The 20,079-nt window shown below is 39.8% G+C and overlaps 1 protein-coding gene across 1 annotated transcript in view; it reads left to right on the top strand.

The window, feature by feature from the left end:
* DLGAP1 (DLG associated protein 1) overlaps positions 1–20,079 on the top strand; it is a 533,225-nt gene that overhangs the window by 93,465 nt on the left and 419,681 nt on the right. The window lies entirely within an intron of this gene.

Below are 20,079 nucleotides of genomic sequence, written 5' to 3'. Positions count from 1 at the left end.
GAAGATCCCCTGGATATTTCCATGGACAGAGGAGCCTGGCAGGCTATAGTCCATGCGGTCGCAAAAGAGTTGGATATGACTAAACGTGTTGGATACGACTGAGTGACCAATATTTTTCTTTTTGCTATTTGCTGTCAAGGACAGAAGGGTGGGAATTGTCCATAAAATGAGTATCTCCCAGAATAAACTTATCCCAAAAATTGTCACTATACATAGACAAGTATACAGTATTTATTTTCAGAGTCTTGCGTAGATCTAAAATCATCAATTTAGGAATAAAGAAATATGTGTTGCTTTATTAACATCTAAATTCATCTTGCCGGTTCAGGACTCTAGAAATGTATTGTTTGTAGCTTTAGCCATTAAATCTTTTTTTATGGTGTTTAATTCAGAGACTAGGTTACTCAGGCAAAAGCTATGACAAGATATGTTCAATTTATGTTTCAATATTTAATGTTCACCAGTTAGTAAAGCCACAGAAATTGAACACTTAAGGAATTCAGTATTTCTTAACTTTACGATGATTAGAAGCATCCTATAGAAGCAGGGTGGAAATATGCGGTGGCTTCCATCTGGTGGCTTCTGTTTCTCCATGAAGTTGGGGGAAGCTGCCCAGGAGAAGGAGCAATGTCAGAGGTTTGAGGAGAACGTAGTAGAAATAAACACTGTCATTTGTTTTGCTAAAAGCAAATAAATCTGTCAGCTACCTAACTTAATGCTTCAGTTTTAAAATGAAGAGATAACCAAAATGTACTACTCAATGTATACCATATGAATTTAGGGTCAGATTATCTCGATTTGGGTCCAGCGAACTCAGTAGGTATGTGATGTTGGGTAAGTAACACTCTGCTGGTTTCCTCATTTGCATGATGGGGAAAGAACAGGGCCCACTGTGACAAGCACTGTAAATATGACTGCTGTCAGCAAAGGGTCACCTCTGTGTCAGTAGCCAGAAAGCAAGTGTCAGCAACGATTAAGGTGAAGCACCAGCAAGAGACAAGCTAAAATGAAGGACCTTCCAAACAGAGGATTCTGATGGGAAAAGAATTTGAAGGAAGCACTTTTTCAAATTAAATAAAAACAACTTTTAGAATTTTTTAAATTACTAATACAGATGTATGGATGTGAGAGTTGGACCATGAAGAAAGCTGATCGCCAAAGAATTGATGCTTTTGAAGTGTGATGCTGGAGAAGACTCTTGAGAGTCCCTTGGACTGCAAGGAGATCCAACCAGTCCATCCTAAAGGAGATCAGTCCTGGGTGTTCATTGGAAGGACTGATGCTAAAGTTGAAACTCCAATACTTTGGCCACCTCATGCGACGAGTTGACTCACTGGAAAAGACTGATGCTGGGAGGGATTGGGGGCGGGAGGAGAAGGGGACGACAGAGAATGAGATGGCTGGATGGCATCACCGACTCTGTGGACATGAGTTTGAGTGAACTCCGGGAGTTGATGATGGACAGGGAGGCCTGGCGTGCTGTGATTCATGGGGTCGCAAAGAGTCGGACACGACTGAGAGACTGAACTGAATACAGAACATTGAGAAGCTATTGCAATCATGAAATTGGAGCAATTTTTTACCAAGATGCACGCATGCTAAGTCACGTTAGTTGTGTCCGACTCTTTGCGACTCCATGGTCTGTAGCTTGCCAGGCCCCCTCTGTCCATGGGGATTCTCCAGGCAAGAATACTGGAATGGTCTGCCATTTCCTCCTCCAGGGGATCTTCATGACCCAGGGATCAAACTCAGGTCTCTTATGTCTCCTACACTGGCACATGGGTTCTTTACCAGTAGGGCTAGTCGAAGACAACTTAGAGAATGAAAAGTAAAAGGGCAAAGTTATAAAACATAGACGACCAGGAGCTCCACAGCAGACTGTTCAATAAAACTGACTTTCTCTTCTTTCTGTGCCACAGCTAGACTGCGTCTCCACCCTCCCTTGCAGCTTGGTGTGGTCGAGAGCAGGAGTTATGCCCCTGCAACCTGAGAAGTGATGTATCGCTCCCCCAAGCCCAGTCCTCTGTGCTCGGTGACCAGGGTCTTGCTCGTCTTTGGCCATGGCAGAGGGGAGACTGGCAAGTGGGCACAGTGACCTTGGAGGCTTCAGGAGACCTACTGCAGTGTTGGTCTTCTGTAGACAGTATAATCGGCAGATTTGTATTTCCAAAACTCTACTCCTTTGGCAGGTGGAGGAGATCTAAGGAGCGGGTGGGATGGACCAGGGGTAAAGGCTGACACTTAAGGAAGTGCCTAGTTGAAAAGAATAAGCCTGATGGAGGCGGGGAGAGGGGGGAGACCAGTGAAATATCGGCAGTTACCAGCAGCAGATTGTGTGGGGGGTGATAATGAGGCGCCAGGGTAGGAAACCGATGTGGACAGCTCTGGGGGTGTTGTGTCTCATAGCCTCTGTTAGGTCCAGAAAATTACATCATTAGCAACCTCTCCAGCATCACCTTCTACAGTCTATTTCAAACTATTTTCAGGCTGTTTCCTGTCTGGAATATATAACCTGCCCAGCCTGGACAATCTAGGAAGTTCCTGAACTGCCTTTCCCCCTGCATTGCCTCTTCTCTGAAGGCTTCGCTCATCTCCAGATGAGCCCGGCTGCTTGTCCTTTGCCCCATCTCTCTTGATGTCCTCTTCTCTCTTGTCACGCATGTGAAATGTGGTCACTGTACTCACCGAGCATCTATATCCTCCCAGCGTTCTCCATCTCGTGGTAAAGATTTTTTTCATCTTTATGACGCGCAGAGAACCTAAGATGTAATAGGTGATCAGCAGCTGTTTGGACTAATTAATAAGAATAAGGAGACTGGAAACGTATGAACCTTGAGCTAGCACCAGCCCCACTTCCATTCTTAATAAATATACACAATTGTATGAATCCGGTTCGTTTAGTTACTTCAAAGTGAGCAGTTTTCTTATAAGAACTCTGCTTAGAGCATGTGAACACACTTGCACGGAGGGAAGAGAAGAAAGAAATTCCTCTTTCCTTTCTAACAGCCAGTTTTCTAGAATTGTACACACATAGCATACTCAAAGCAAACATATCATTCACGCCCTGAAATGGTTGATGCTGAGACCCTGATGCTGGGAAAGATTGAGGGCAAGAGGGGAAGGGGACGACAGAGGACGAGATGGTTGGATGGCATCACCAACTCAATGGATGTGAGTTTGAGCAAAGTCCGAGAGATGGTGAAGGACAGGGAAGCCTGGTATACTGCAGTCCATGGGGTTGCAAAGAGTCGGACACGACTGAGCAATTGAGTAACAACAACCTTTAACTCTTAGGACACACATAGCTTTTTGTGAGTTGCTTACCTGATATATTCTTCTCTTCCGCATAGTATCAGAACCCCAGTTTTATTTGAAATAGCAATGTGTGTGGCTGAAAGACCACATTTCCCAGCCTGCAATGGACCAATATGGGGTCATGTAAATCAGTTCTGGCTAATGAGATGGTAGGGAAAAGTTAGTACGGACTACTGCTTGTAGTAGTGACTCGTCATAAAGAACTGACTCACCTGAGCACTTGTGCTACTTGAATAAAAAGCTATGGTAACTGTATAGAAATAGAGATGATTATTTTTCCCTGTAATTGGTTTTGGTTTGTCTGCCTCTCACAACATGAGAATAAAACACTTTCTGCATTGTTCTGTGAAATTTTGAAAATCATTTGTCATGCCCAGCATTTTCTTTTTTGGACAGCGGTGGTAAGTCTTCAGAAGCTATTTCTTTCTATCCAACAGCTGTAACTGTTCTTGAAAAGCTTGACTCTTAAAAATCTTGTAGCATGATGAAAAGCTCTCCATCTCTCTGCAAGAGTCTTTGCAAATACCTTCTAATGACAGGGCTCCAGTTCATAATAAGAAAACAAATAACAATGTAAGTTTCACTAGTAAAAGTAAATAGTAAACTTTAGAATAATCTAAGTGAACTCTGGGAGTTGGTGATGGACAGGGAGGCCTGGCGTGCTGTGATTCATGGGGTCGTGGAGAGTCGGACAACTGAGCGACTGAACTGAACTGAACTGACTTAATGATGTAAATGTGATGGGTTAACAATTTATAAATCTAATATGAAGGTTAAAAGGCAGAAATGGTAAGTACTTAGTTGCTCAGTTGTGTCCGACTCTTTGTGACGCCATGGACTGTAGCCCACCAGGCTCCTCTCTCCATGGGATTCTCCAGGCAAGAACACTGGAGTGTGTAGCTATTTCCTTCTCCAGGGGTTCTTCCCAACCCAGGAATCAAACCTGGGTCTCTTGCACTGCAGGCAGATTCTTCACCATCTGAACCACCAGGAAAAGCCAGAAGAGATAAAAATAACTGTAATTACAATAGTTTATAGATACACAAGATTTTTAAAATGTATATGGTGACATCAAAAACACAACAAAATGGGGGAGGAGCAAGGCAAAAATAGAAAGGTTTAGAATGCATTCAAACTTGTCACCAACTTAAAATACACTGTTATTTGTTTTATGTAAGCCTTGTGGTAAACACTAAGCAAAACTCTAGAGTAGATAAACTATAAAGGCATCTATCCATACCACTACAGATAATCACCAGGCTCCTCTCTCCTGGTGAACAAAGGTATTACAGAAAACCAGAAAAAAAATTTTAATGGCAATAAGTAAATAGCTATCAGTAATTACTTTAAATGGACTAAATGCTCCAATCAAGAGGCAGAGTGGCTGAGTGGATTGAAAAAACAAAATACATCTATATGCTGTCTAAAAGAGACTCGATTCAGATGTAAGAACACATTCAAAGCACACATGAAGAGATGGAATAACATAATCCATGCAAATGAAAACCAAAAGAAAACTGTCCTTTAATCAGACAAAATTGACTCTAAGACTGTACAAAGAAACAAAGTCATTATAAACGGGTCAATCTACCAAGAGAATATAATGCTTGTAAATATTTATGCACCCAAAATAGGAATGCCTAATTATATAAAGCAAATATTAACAGACATAAAAGGAGAAAAAGACAGCAATATGCAGGAGACTAGGGTTCAATCCCTGGGTTGGGAACAGCCCCCCTGGAAAAGGAAATGGCAATCCACTCCTGTGTTCTGGCCTAGAGAATTCCATGGACTCTATGGTCCATGGGGTCACAAAGAGTCAGACATGACTGAGTGACTTTCACTTCATAATCAGAGTAGGGATGTTAATGGATAGATCATCCAAACAGAATCAGTAAGGAAATAAGAACCTTAAATGAAATTAGTTAAGGCTGGTGTTAAGAACATCAGTGAACTTAACAGACACATATAGAACATACCATCTTAAAAAAGCAACAGAATACACAATCTTCTCAAGTGCTCGTGGAACAGTCATTCTTAAGGACAGATCATGTATTAGGCCACAAAACAAATCTTACTCAGTTTGTTTTCTAAGCCTGTGAATCTGTTTCATAAGGAAGTTCACTTGTATCATTTTATTAGATTCCATATATAAGTGATATCACATGATATCTGTCTTGGTCTGACATTTCACTCAGAATAATAATCTCCAGGTCCATCCATTTTGCTGCAAATGGCATTATTTCATTCTTTTTACTGAGTAGTATTTCTTTGTACATATGAACCATGTTACCTTTATCCGTTCATCTACTGATGAACTTTCAGGTTTAGCTGTCCAGTTACCCTGTAGTAACTTATGGTTACCAAAGAGGAAAGGTGAAGGGAGATAAATTAGATAACCAGCAAGGATCTACCTCATAGCACAGGAAACTCTACTCAATATTTTATAATACTCTAAATGAGAAAAGAATTTGAAAAAGCATAGATGCATGTATAACTGAACCACTCTGCTGAACACCTAAAACTAATACAACATTGCTCATCAACTATGTAAAATAAAAATTAAAAGAAACCGCTGAAGACTTAACACCTGAAGTACGAAGACTTAAATATTGGGGAGTGAGTGGGATGGATGCTGGGTCATGCATTTGTCCCTCCTACCTTCCCCGGTTCAATAGTTGGGTCTATGAAAGAAACTCACGACACAGACTAATGGGGGAAAGTATATAAATTCACTTATTTTTAATTTACATCCATGGGGGTGTCACAGGCAAAAAAAAAAAAAAAGTGAATACCCAAAAGAGAATTGAGAAAGAAATGCCTGAGGGCAAGGTTAATGCACAGGCAGAAATCACCTGTCTTCTACTTATCCATGCTCAAACACTAACATTTTCACTGTAAAAATGTGCCCCAGTACTTCCACCTTGATCTCTGAGTGTTTTTATGTAGCACTGAAAATGGTGACAACATCTTTCACAAACTGGTAACCAGAATTAATAAATCAGAAACACCTTCATTTTAGTGACTCACTTTTTCCTTTTCTGACTTATATGGTTTTCCTTTTCATTGGCATTTTCACAGTACGCATCAGTGAATATCCTGGTAATCTAACTGATGTATTGTTCAGAAAACAGAATGCTAGCATTGGCCAAGGTTAGGATTGGAGAACGTTCACGTTACCTTCCGTGAAGAACAGGCTAAGAAGCCTCGAAGGGAAATGGGGGTTACCGAGGTGGAAGAGGAAGCCCTCATCGCTCTTAAATATTAGCCTACCTGCTCCATCATCATACTCAGGAAACAAGACAGACTTAAAAAAATATTAATACCATAAAGAGGAAAACAGAGTTTCAATTACCTCAAGTCCTAAGATCTTTCTTTAACAGCATCTGAAATAGAAAATGTAAGCAGAAATAGAAAGCTGCTTCTCTTGCTGAAGTCAACATGACAAGTCTTGCTTAAGGAAAACAGGTCTATATACTTGAACTACATATAAGAGTTATCTAATTATGATATTTCTATGATATCTAATTATGATTATTCTAATCCCCTAGAATCTCTGTGGTTTCCTCAGAATTCATCCTGAATATTTGATGCTATTAAACTCTTCAATCATCCACTAGGACTCCAGTCAGGCTGTCAGTTATTTGAACTTCTTCACTTTCAGACCCCATGGACTGTAGCCCGCCAGACTCCTCTGTCCATGGGATTCTCCAGGCAAGAATACTGGAGTGGGTTGCAGTTTCCTTCTCCAGGGGATCTTCCTAACCCAGGGATCAAATCCAAGTCTTCTGCATTAGCAGGTAGATTCTTTAATGTCTGAGCCACCAGGGAAGCCTATCACACAGACATATATTAGTAAGATCATACTTCATTTAAGTTCCATATCAAGATACTAACAGAACTGCCTCAGAACAAAGAAACACAAACCTTTCTAAATACAAAAAGATATGCAAAAGTGACAGAACAAGCAAATGCTATAGACCAGGCGAGCAGTCTTTTGTGTCCCTGACCTCAGCCAGTGGCAAACCGCTGTTTTGTAAAATATAAAATCACATGCTTGGACTTTATGGCAGGTTGCCTAAGCATTTCTAAATGTTTTCTTTCACTTTCAGTACACTTATCATGGCTTAGTTCGTGGACCAGCACAGGTATAAACCGCACAGTGAAGGAATAGGAGTGTAAAGCAGTAAGATTCAATGGGTTCAATTGCTCAGTCGGGTTTAACTCTTTGCGACCCCATGGGCTGCAACACTCCAGGCTTCCTTGTCCATCACCAACTCCTGGAGCTTACCCAAACTCATGTCCATTGAGTCGGTGATGCCATCCAACCATCTCATCCTCTGTCATCCCCTTCTCCTCCTGCCCTCAATCATTCCCAGCACCAGGGTCTTTTCCAATGAGTCAGTTCTTCACATCAGGTGGCCAAAGTATTGAAGTTTCAGCTTCAGCATCAGTCCTTCCAATGAATATTCAGAGCTGATCTCCTTTAGGATGGACTGGTTGGATCTCCTTGCAGTCCAAGGGACTCTCAAGAGTCTTCTCCAGCACCACAGTTCAAAAGCATCAATTCTTCGGCACTCAGCTGTCTTTATAGTCCAACTCTCACATCCATACACGACCACTGGAAAAACCATAGCCTTGACTAAGACGGACCTTTGTTGGCAAAGTAATGTCTCTGCTTTTTAATATGCTATCTAGGTTTGTCATAACTTTCCTTCCAAGGAGTAAGCGTCTTTTAATTTCATAGCTGCAATCAGCATCTGCAGTGATTTTGGAACCCCCAAAAATAAAGTCAGCCACTCTTTCCCCATCTATTTCCCATGAAGTGGTGGGACCAGATCTTAGTTTTCTGAATGTTGAGCTTCAAGCCAACTTTTTCCCTCTCCTCTTTCACTTTCATCAAGAGGCTTTTTAGTTCCTCTGCACTTTCTGCCATAAGGGTGGTGTCATCTGCATATCTGAGGTTATTGATATTTCTCCTGGCAGTCTTGATTCCAGCTTGTGCTTCATCCAGTCCAGTAAGGTTAGGGGTATGTAGAAATATACACAAAATGAATGACAAACGGATTCTGTTTATTAAACAAGGAAACCATTAGACTCATGCCCTGATGCCACAGAGCCCTGTGTAAGCAAAGCAAAACCTCAGCCTGTAAATGCTTCCAATGTTACAAAGTTGGTACCTAAGTAGAACCCATCCCAAAGAGCCAACTTGGCTTTAAGCTATAGCCGATCGGTAATATCCTTATTTTTTTATTTGCTTCCACCTTTTCTCTATAACTTTCTCCCCAAGCTTCTATTGGTGGAGCTCCTAGCAACTTCCAGTTTGGCACTATCTTTTTGAATCAATTTTTGCTCAAATAAAATCTTAAATTTTTAAAATATGTCTCAATTTATTTAATAGGTCAGACTTTTAGATCCTATTAATAAATGTAAAATGGTTCTAATTCATGAATTTTTTAGAAAGGATTTTCAGGTTACTTAGAATTCAACAGTCCATGTTACTGTATTGATATATTATTATATATTTTTTATATATGTATACTTTCCCAACTTAGAATAGTATATGTAATTTTTTCAGACAGAAAATCTGAAAATTATGCTAACACCTAATAAAAAGAGGATATGTATATATAACATGAACATGTAGAATTAATACATATATAAGCAAATATTAGCATTAATGAAAGAATAAATCAGACCATTTAAAAATAGTAACCAAAAGTTGGAGGAAGGAGATAGTACATGGGGATAAGAGTAGAAACTATGTTTGTTTTATAAATTTGACTTTAGAGTCATATAAATTTTTATAAAAGTATAAAACAATATAAAGCAATCTCTACATCAAAATGTGACAGTTGCACCTTTTGTCCAGCAGGTGGCATAACAACACCGGGCAGACTCTTCTAGTGTCTGAAACAAATGACTGAGACAGTCCTTTGACTGTTGTCCTAAGTGGAAGGTTACTGACCATAAGGACAAAAACAACTGCAAAGGATCAACTCATTTTTTTCATTTTCTTGATAATTTCTTATTATTTATTCTGATGCCATGTGTATGTATTATTGTATCATTGAAAATATGAATATTTGACGTAAGGAAAAGACAGCAAAAAAATTCTCTACTGCTGACTTTGAATAAGTAGTATTTTATGATATACATTATTTTATTAAACTAAATGCTCCTTAGCTTTGTCCTCTGGAAAGACTTAAAAACAAGGGCAAAATCCTGCAGACTGAGATCATAGTCTCCACATACCACTTTCTAAACAGCTGATTACAGCTCTGTGGCAGGAAATGTACAAGATAATCCCAGAATAGCAAAGGCAGCTTTGATGATATTAGAATGCTGATATTAAGTTAAAAAGGCTCCCAGCAGCTGGTGATGAGAAAACTTGAATAGTAAAGCCAATAACTGTAATAAGTTGAAATATATCAAGGGTGTTAAAGTTCATGTATTCCTAATGATATCATGAAAATAAATTACTATGGACCATCCTTGAAAATGTGGAGAAACCAAAATAATTACAAAAGAAAGGAGAGAGATCAGGGAAGATGGGGATGAATAGGGTGGAAGTTAGGGGTTAGCAGATGCACACTATTAAATATAGGATGGATAAACAACAAGGTCCTAGTGTATAGCACAGGGAATTATATTCAATATCCTGTGACAAACCATAATAGAAAAGAATATGAAAAAGAATGTGTATATGTGTGTGTGCATATTACTGAATCATTTTCTGTACAGCAATGAACAACATTGTAAATTGCTCTACTTCAGTTAAAAAAAAAATAAAGGGGAAAGATCATATATTCTGCTTTCTCTATGCAAACTATTCCAAGTAACCAAGTAGGTAATGAGATGTTTCTTTTTATAGAAGTATTTCATCTAATAAGTGTTAGTTGCTCAGTTGTTTCCAACTCTTTGCGACCCCGTGGGCTGCAGCCTACCAGGCTCCTCCGTCCATGGAATTCTCCAGGCAAGAATACTGGAGTGGGAGGCCTTTCCCTTCTCCAGGGGATCGTCCCAAGCCAGGGATTGAACCCAGGTCTCCTGAATTCCAGGCAGATTCTTTACCATCTGAGCCACCAGGGAAGCCCCTCATCTAATAAATGAACAATTTTAGAATTTCATTACCACCATTCTACAGCCTTTAATCAATCATCAGATTCAGACTGTGGTGGTCACTGACTGCCGATGTCACCCAAAAGCCGCGGGGCATGTGCTTCCAGATGGAGGTGTACGTCACCACCTGTGGGATATTTTTTGCCAAAAACTGAACCTTAATCTAGTGACATCCCTACTCAGTACTGACTCCATGGCGGTATCAAGCATTCTGAATGTGGCCAGGCCAAGTGGAAATGCGCTTTAAATGTAAAATACACACCTGAGGGTAAAAACTTAGTATGAAAAAAAGCATGTAAAATCCCTTAACAATATTTAAAACTGACTACATGCTGAAATAATATTTGTATATATTAGATATTAAAATGATATCCTTAAAATGAATTAAAACATTCTTTTCCTTTTTAAAATGTCTTATTGTAAAATTTAAGGGTATCTATGGTAAAAAAAATGTGTGTAAAAGGTCAAATAAAATTATGGTTAATATTATGTTTCCATTTGGACAGCCCTGCTCCAGTTTTCACTTGCAGGAAATACTTGGGACAGAGGAACATGTCACGTGGCACCGGAAAAATGGAAATAACAAAATCCAGCATCTTTGGAATCACTGCAATTCATATTTCTAATCCATTTTAACTAGTCAAGGGTAACAAAAATGTATATGCCTGATCATTGTAATTCATGTAGAGGTAATCATAGATATTGATATCTATGAAATCAAGATTTAATTTCTCAATTATATTCTCACTGTTGCTCATAAAAATAAATAAAAATAAATGTATAAAAATTAAAAACTATCTTTGCATGGCTAAAACTAATTGATTTTACTACCAGTGGTATGTGAACCACACTATGCAATACACTGATGTGTATTTGTTCCTCCTGAAAAACTTTTAAATAAACAGAAAACCTTATTATCTCAGCTTCACAGCTATATACAGGCATAATTATTATCTCTATATTATGTCCTTAAAGCTCCAAATAGCATTCCTATAGCTTATGAGAATGAAGTTAATTTAAAATAATTTTGATTAAAATGTAACAAAGCCAAATTAGACATGTGAAATATTTTAATTCTGTCCATTCTCTCTTCCATCTTTACTGTTGTCCCCCAAATTAAACATCAAATGAATAAATTTACTATAAAAATGCAGGATAGGTATTAACTTATGTATATTCATATTTCAATTTTAACATGATTTTTTACATACTTGATTTAATAGGTAAACCTAAAATTAGGTAATTTGTCTTTCAGTTTATTAAATCAGAAATTATTTAATGGTATCTAAACTTTTACTTCGACTGTTACTCATTTATTAAAAAGTATGCGTGTTTAGCATGCTTCAGTCTTTGATCAGGAGAGAGAACATATGTGTAACCAACTCGAAGGTAAATAGTGGAATTTTTTTTCCTTTACTCATGATGCACCAAAGCGAGAGACCGCTAGGGGGAGTGTGCGGTTAGGGCAAAGATCTCTTGGGGATTGGAAAGACCAGCTCAGCTCAACGTACATACGACTAATGTGATAAATAGCAACAGAAGCGTCTGTTTGGTTCATCTTCCTTCTGTGAAGGTATATGAACCACATGCAAATTGATAACTACTTCTTGAGAGAGACGCTTTACTGAAAGCCTGAACCCTTTAGCTTCATGACAGTCTTCTGGTGACATCCTCAATTTAGTTAAAATCAGTTGAATTCCAAGCAGCAAAATCATAGTAAGTAATTAGCCCTACCATTTCTCAGCCTTTTGGCTAAGTTTAAAAGTACCATATGTAAAATAGATAGCCAGTGGGAGTTTGATGTATGACACAGGGAACCCAAAGCCAGTGTTCTATGACAAGCTAGAGGGGTGGGGTGGGAAGGGAGGTGGCAGAGTGGGATGGGGGGCCCTCAAGAGGGAGGGGACATATGTATACCTAATGCTGATTCATGTTGATGTATGGTAAAAACCATCACAACATTGTAATATAATTATCTAATTAAAAACACACACACAAAAGTAGTAATTACCCATTCTGCCTCTCACTACCTACAAAAAGCATAGGGTCAAAACTTACAAATTGAAAACTATGGAAATCTTTTTCTAGTTTCAAAAATTATATTTTTGCCTTTTTAGAGGGCATAAAGTTCTTGTGAGCAGTTACTTGATAGTATATTGTGCAAAGAGTAGTGGACATAATCTATAGATCCTTACTCTGTGATAATGAGATAGTCATTGACATGTCAGATGCAGAACAAGCAGACCACTGAGTTCCAATGCCTTTCACTATGATGCTGAAGCGGGCCCTGTGGGTCTCCTGGGCACAAGGCCTTTCTGTGTCCCCCATTTCTTTGATTACGGGAAACACCCTTCATTCAGCCTCCGAATGGGCAGATTCAAGCAGTTGTTAATTAGGGAAGGGAAGTGATGCAAGACCAGGGAGAAACTCACAGTCAAGAGCAACCGTGGGGCAAGTTCCTGTTTCTCCATCTTCGGATACCCACAACAATGTCTTTGAGCTATTCTGCAGATACTGAAACCCTCTCCAGGTCTGATAAGTTAACGATTAATGATGGTAGGCTGCCCACAATCATGTCGACGCCAGACTAGTTGGACCTGCAGGTTGATGATGCTGACTTCTATTTATCTCCCCACCAACCCATCAAAAGAATGTCCATGAGCTGATCACGCCCTCTTTGAACAATTACTGTAAAACTCCTCACTAACCCCTCCAGGGTGGGACGCACAGTTTTGAGGGCATTAGCCTGCTGTTGGCCCCCTTTGCCTAGCAAAGCAATAAAACTGTTCTTTTCTACTTCACCCAAACCTGTCTCCAAGGTTTGATTCAGCACCGGTGTACAGAAAAGCTGAGACTTCTACATCAAACTTTCTAATATTCAAGTAACAAATCGGTTATTTTTCTTCCTCAATTATGAGAGAAATGGCAACCCCCTCCAGTATTCTTGCCCGGTGAAGCCCATGGACAAAGAAGCCTGGTGGGGAGTCCATGGGGTCACAAAGAGTCAGACACGACTTAGCGACTAAACAACAACTTTATAAGCTGTACTCTGAATCATTTTATTATTCTAGAGAGTTCATCTTAGTTTTGAACAATTCTGGAAGTTTCTTTTGGAATATATATAATTTCACAGCAGGTGGTTCAGGTGATTATAAAAGTGCATGATTAATACAATTAATCCTAGTTGATTTTGATTCATTTCTTCAGATCTTTTTTGGTCTTGAAATTGTGCCTAGAATTCCTGTAACCTATTTGTCCTGGGATTTTTTTATAAACAATAAATGCTCGCCTCCATATGGTGGCCATCATCTGGCTTTTGGCAACTAGAAATTGCAGCTCGCCAGGGTTTCTTCAGATTGGAGGTATTTTTAGTCTCACCATATCGGTCAGTATCCCATTGCACAGAGACTGCCCTTCAAAGGGGGAGAATTTAAAGCAGCCGCTGTTTACAGGGAAATGGACAGGATTAAGAGAAAGCAACCAGAGAGGTTGAATTACCCAGAAATCGACACAGTGGGAAGTGGTCCCACCCTAGGTGTGGACGGATGGAAGAGTGGAAGAAAGAATATTTCCAGAGGCTGTGAGCACTGGAGCTACGGAAGAGCTGCCATTCTGGAGGGACCACTCCCGAACACGGCTGCTGGGAGGATCCACGCCAGACAGACCCACCATCTCTCTGTCCTCCCACCCACTGCTCTCCTCCAGTGCCCCACTTGACCTTCTAGAGCTCAGCAAGGAGGGGTGGACCACTCAATGGACTGGCTCAATACAGACTCACTGCTGAAGCTTGACTGTAGGGTCTCTCCCTTAGCTTTTTTTTTTTTTAGTGCCCTGTTTTTTTTTTTAATATTTATTCATCTTTAATTCATTGATATTTGCTGTACAATATTGGTTTGACCTCCCTTAGCTTTTTACTGCACTCCCCACATTCTTGCAAACCAAAGCAAAAATGGTATTTTAAGGAAATGCTTCCTTACTCACGCCAGGCTTCTAGATGGAACCTGTATCCCCTACCTCATGTATCTTGTTCTTTGTGTGATCCAAAAGGAAGCACTTCCAGTGCTAGAAAAGCCTAGAACTGTTTCTTTTCAATATCTCAATATGACAGGCCTTTAAGTGGATTCGATGAGGTCACTGCTCCCTGAGTTTGGAGAGCTCAGTGATCCACTGAGAAAGGAGAATGGGTTCATTCCCTCCTGTATATTTAAGGAGTTGCCAGGAAAGTCCCAGCTCAACTCAGCATCCCCAGCCTGGACCACAGAAATCTCACCTACTTGTTTGGCTAATCTACAGCATTACCTTTCCTTATTATAATCTATTTGAAACTCCTGCAGGAAAAAAAATCCAAATGCGAAAACCATGTTGTCACTTTCATAAAATGTAACTCTTATTGTGCCCCCCCACCCCCACTTGCCTACCCCACCTTCCCCCCTTCCTGATCTTTACTAAAAGGATGAAAGAAAAGGAAATCTTGATGATTTCATTCTAATTACACTATCATTAAATGACTGATGATTTTGTCACAGAAGCACAGGCAGAACTGTGGGAAAGCAACTGATTAAAGTCGATGACTTTCTTTCAGAGTGCATATTCTCAAATTGAATCAGTGAATAAAAATGTATTCTGTTATTTTTTTCCTCCCCCAAGAGTCCTCTGCATTATGCAGAGGAAGCCTGGTCTTATTTTTTCCAAACCCTTTTTCTTTCTGTTTCTCCTGCACTGTTGCTGCTGCTGCTGCTAAGTCACTTCAGTCGTGTCTGACTCTGTGTGACCCCATAGGTGGAAGCCCACCAGGCTCCCCCGTCCCTGGGATTCTCCAGGCAAGAACACTGGAGTGGGTTGCCATTTCCTTCTCCAATGTGTGAAAGTGGAAAGTGAAAAGTGAAAGTGAAGTCGCTCAGTCGTGTCCGACCCTTAGCGACCCCACGGACTGCAGCCTGCCAGGCTCCTCCATCCATGGGATTTTCTAGGCAAGAGTACTGGAGTGGCTTGCCATTGCCTTCTCCGCCTGCACTGTTAGTTCCTATCTTATTCCCACTTACATCACTGCTACGCTGAGTGGGTCTCAGGTGTGTGGGCTTTGCCCAAGCAAGCTTTGTCTTGTCATCTACTTGCTTCTGAGAATAAATCATTGGCAGAAAGGCAAACAAATGGAGTGGGTCTCTACATTTCTGCCAGGGGTGAGCCCTTCCTATAGGCAACCCAATCACAAAACAGACTTGACCATCTTCTAATGGTTCTGAGCAGAATTAACAACTAGATTCTGCTACCTCCGTTGGAGTGGATTTAATATTGCTGGATTCTCCTGTGATTCAATGGTGTGTACATTCTCTCACAACTTTTCCAAATAGGTCTTAAGGGTCTTCCAGGGACCACTGTTAGCTAAGTAATCTTGAGAGTTATTACAAAGATTTTAATTGTTTTTTAAATGTTGTACATTTATCAATGCCAGTATTTATAGTTCAGTTTATTTGTACAGGTTGTACAAGTTACTAAAAATAAGACCTAACTAAAATAGGTAGCTTTTAGGTGAATGTTTTGGGGGGAAAAGGAAGCTAAAAAGCTAATAGATCTGTGTCTTAAAAAATATAGATCTTATAATTTCAGTTCAAAGGAACAAGTTGGGCCACCAGACTTCCCCAATTCACAGAAGAGCTGCTTGGTTAGGGGTATTCCAAACAAGACCTTTTTTTAATGCTTTAAATCATTAAAAATAGAGGTAACAAATCTAAGAAGGTTAAACCAACTAGGTAGGAAGTTTTAATGAACACTTTTTTAGGCATATAGAGAGAAATTGCAGAATAAGAGGATTTTTCTGCATGCACTGTCTTATTAGGCTAGATTTATCCTGTTTACTGTGGAACCACGTGATTGGATGAGCCATCGGGGGAGAGGAGCATTCTGTGATATAGAAGTCCAAGGTCCAGTGTCTCTTTGTCATTTTTAGAAATAATCACAAGTGCATTTTTCCATGGACTTCCATATAGAAAGTATGTCAAGGCAGGACAAATACTGTGATTTATGTTCCATTAAATAGTCATTATAGGGTTATTGTTGTTTAGTCCCTAAGTCGTTTCTGACTGTTTTGCAACCCCATTTCCTGTAGCCCATCAGGCTCCTCTGTCCATGGGATTTCCCAGGCAAGAATACTGGAGCAGGTTCCCATTTCCTTTTCCAGGGGATTTTCCTGACCCAGGGAATAAACCTGAGTCTCCTGCATTGGCAAGCGAATCCTTTACCACTGAGCCACCAGGGAAGCCCTGTATAAATTACGACCTTTGAATAAATTATGACCTCAACCGTATATAAGGTAGTTATAACAGTGAAAATAAATGTATCTGAATGTACTCTTTTTAAACTTTAATAGTTGTAATGATAATTAAAACACTAGCTCCTAGTGCTGATCTATCGATTGAGTCCAAATACGTAAAGCACTTGGAACAAGACCTGGCTGAGTAGGCCCATTATGAGTACTTATTATTAGTATAGAGTTTTAAAAATAATTATGGCTAAGATTGAATTTTAGAATTTTAAAATAGGATGAAAGACTAGCATTCGAGCCAGTGGTTTTCAACTTTTTAAGCAGCAAAACTTTTTAAAAAATACTTTCTGCAAACAGAAAATGTCGAGTGGACCCCAGTGAGTAGATTGAGGATCCTCTGCTTGAAATGGGGCTCATAGTCCGAGCATCAGGCAAATCCCTTGGGTAACTCTGGAACCCAGTACAAGAACTAAGCCAAGGTACTTCACCATCTCACAGATGAGGAAAACAAACCCTAGGGAGGGAAATGCCCTTATTCCCAAAGCCAACACCTTTCAGATTGCATCCTGGAAGATAACTAATACCAGTTCTACTTGAAAACAAATGCTTTTTTCAGGTGACACTCAAAATGGTTAGCCAGTAGCCAACCAAACTCTGTCTAGCTGCAGCCTCTCATAATCAGGTCTACTCACTAGTTACTACATTACAAAGCATTTTCTGTGAGAGACGGATGTTACCATGGAAGGACTGAGGAACCAGGGGGCTCAGGCCTTCAATACCAAAGTGATGGAACAATTTAGTGTCAAAGTGATTTCTGGGAATGTAAATTGATGCAGCCACTATGAAAAACAGTATGCAGGTGCTTCAGGAAACTTAAATAGAGTTTCCATATGATCCAGCAATCCCACTCCTGGGCGTATACCAAGATAAAACTGTAATTTCAAAAGATACACGCACCCCTATGTTCATAGCATTTACAGTAGCCAAGACCTGGAAACCACCTAAGTGTCCATCAAAAGATGAACATATAAAGATATGTGGTACATATGTGCAATGGAATATTCCGTTCCATTCCATCACTCAGTCGTGTCCGACTCTATGCGACCCCGTGGACTGTAGCCTACCAGGCTTCTCCATCCACGGGATTCTCCAGGCAAGAATACTGGAGTGGGTTACCGTTTCCTTCTCCAGGGGATCTTCCCGACCCAGGGATCGAACCCGGGTCTCCCGCATTGGAGGCAGACGCTTTAACCTCTGAGCCACCAGGGAAGCCCCGCAATACTTGGGCATAAAAAAGAATAATTCTATTTGCAGCAACATGGATGGACCTAGAGATTACCAATCTAAGTGAAGTCAAAAAGAGAAAGACAAATGTTATATGATAATACTTAGATGCGGAATCTAAAATAAGATACAAATCAACATATCTACAAAAGAAAAATGAAAAAAATCACAGAGATCAGACTTACAGTTGCCAAGGAGGTAGAGGAGAGAAGGAACAGGAGTTTGAGATTAGCAGAATCTAATTATTATATATAGAATGCATAAACAACAAGGTCCTACTGTATAGCATAGGAAACGATAGTCAATATTCTATGACAAACCATCATGGAAGAGAACGTAACACACACCACATATATAACTGAGTCACAGAAGTAACACAACATTGTAAATCAACTATACTTCAATTTTTTAGATATATACAAAAAAAAAAAAAACCAAAACCCTGGTGATTTCAACAATGTATCATTATACTGAATACACACCAGATAAATGTCAGCTCTGGATATCTGGGATGCCCTCTGCTGGGAAAAAAAAAATCCACATCGGACAGGAATCCTGTTAAGAACAGCTATTTCAGGATAGAAACTAGAACAAACTAGAACAATGTCTACTTCCTCTCGTTTGATCTTTCTAGATATTAAAGTTCTACTCTCCTCTGGCCTCTTCCAAAACATTTAGGCATATTTTCTTCCAAAAGAAGGAATTAATGGTGATGATAACCATTCTTCAAGGTCAACAGTATAAATCACCTCTCTTAGATGAAAGAAAGTAATGTGAACCAAATATTCATTGCCATAAGTGAATTTATCTGTGATAAAGAACTATTGTAAAGTTAAAATTCTTAAACCCAGGTCACTGCAGAAAGTTGAACAGTTGTTGTCTGGGATAGAAAGTGCAAGTGACTGCTTTGTATTCATCATTCACAGTAAGTTGAACTATCCAAATAGCTCAAAGCTGCTAATTGTAGAAGTGGATGCATCTTTATAGAATTTACAAAAATAGTTGTCATTCCCTTGTACTTACTGAAATAAATGACTTTACCAGTGGTTCTTGACACAGATTAGTTACCTACATAATAGGCAGGTGATGGGGACAGGAGGTAAAAAGAAGACCTGCAAGGAGCCTCCGATGGGAAAACTGGGAGGAAGCTGCTGGGGGAGAGACAGGAACAGGAGATGGTGAGAAGGACCAGCAAAGTGGGTACAAATGACTGCTTAACTTGAGCTCAGATGGCTTCCTGTGGCTTCGTGAAGTTTAGACTCTCCCATACCAAAGGCAGACTGGGCCCTCTTTTTTATTCCAGAAATACTATCTCTGCCTCACTTTTCTGGCTCCTGGGGGAAGGAGGGAGGCACGGGAGAAAATTCATTTAGGTGTGTGACTTCAAGGGAAGAGCATTTGGCTAATGAGTAAGCAGCTGTTTGGTTAAGCAAATGACTCATCCTGGGATATTTATGGAGCACAACTATTTTTCAAGCCTGTAAAAATGTAAAGGAAAAAAACAGCTCCCTAAGACCCCACAGCAGATGTTTCTGCATTTATGAACGAAGTATACTGAACGGTAAGCTCTTCTTCCAGATTCATCTGCAAAAACACACAAGACTTCTTAAGAGGTGCTCCATTTATTTCCAGAGAACATCTACTGATTACTTATTTTATGCCAAGCATTGTTTTATGCAAAATAAAAAGCCTAAGACAAAGGCCCAAGCCTTTAAGGAGTAAAGTATGATAAGAAAGCTATATACCCCCAAAAACATAACTAATAGTGAAACATCAACAACCTCAGATATGCAGATGATACCACCCTAGTGTCAGAAAGTGAAGAGGAACTAAAGAGCCTCTTGATGAAGGCGAGAGATGAGAATGAAAAAGCTGGCTTAAAACTCAACATTCAAACAAACAAAGATCATGGTTTCCAGTCCCATCACTTAATGGCAAACAGATGGGGAAATAAGGGAGACAGTAGCAGATTTTATTCTTGGGCCCCAAAATCACTGGATGGTGACTGCAGCCATGAAATTAAAAGACACTTGCTCCTTGGAAGAAAAGCTATGACAAACCTAGACAGCATATTAAAAAACAGAGATATCGCCTTG

This window comes from Moschus berezovskii, chromosome 28 (assembly GCF_049115385.1).
Source record: "Moschus berezovskii isolate FMDL1 chromosome 28, NW_MosBer_1.0, whole genome shotgun sequence".
Lineage (NCBI taxonomy): Eukaryota > Metazoa > Chordata > Mammalia > Artiodactyla > Moschidae > Moschus > Moschus berezovskii.
Note: the sequence above shows the minus strand (reverse complement) of the source record. Positions and strands in the feature narration are given on the sequence as shown.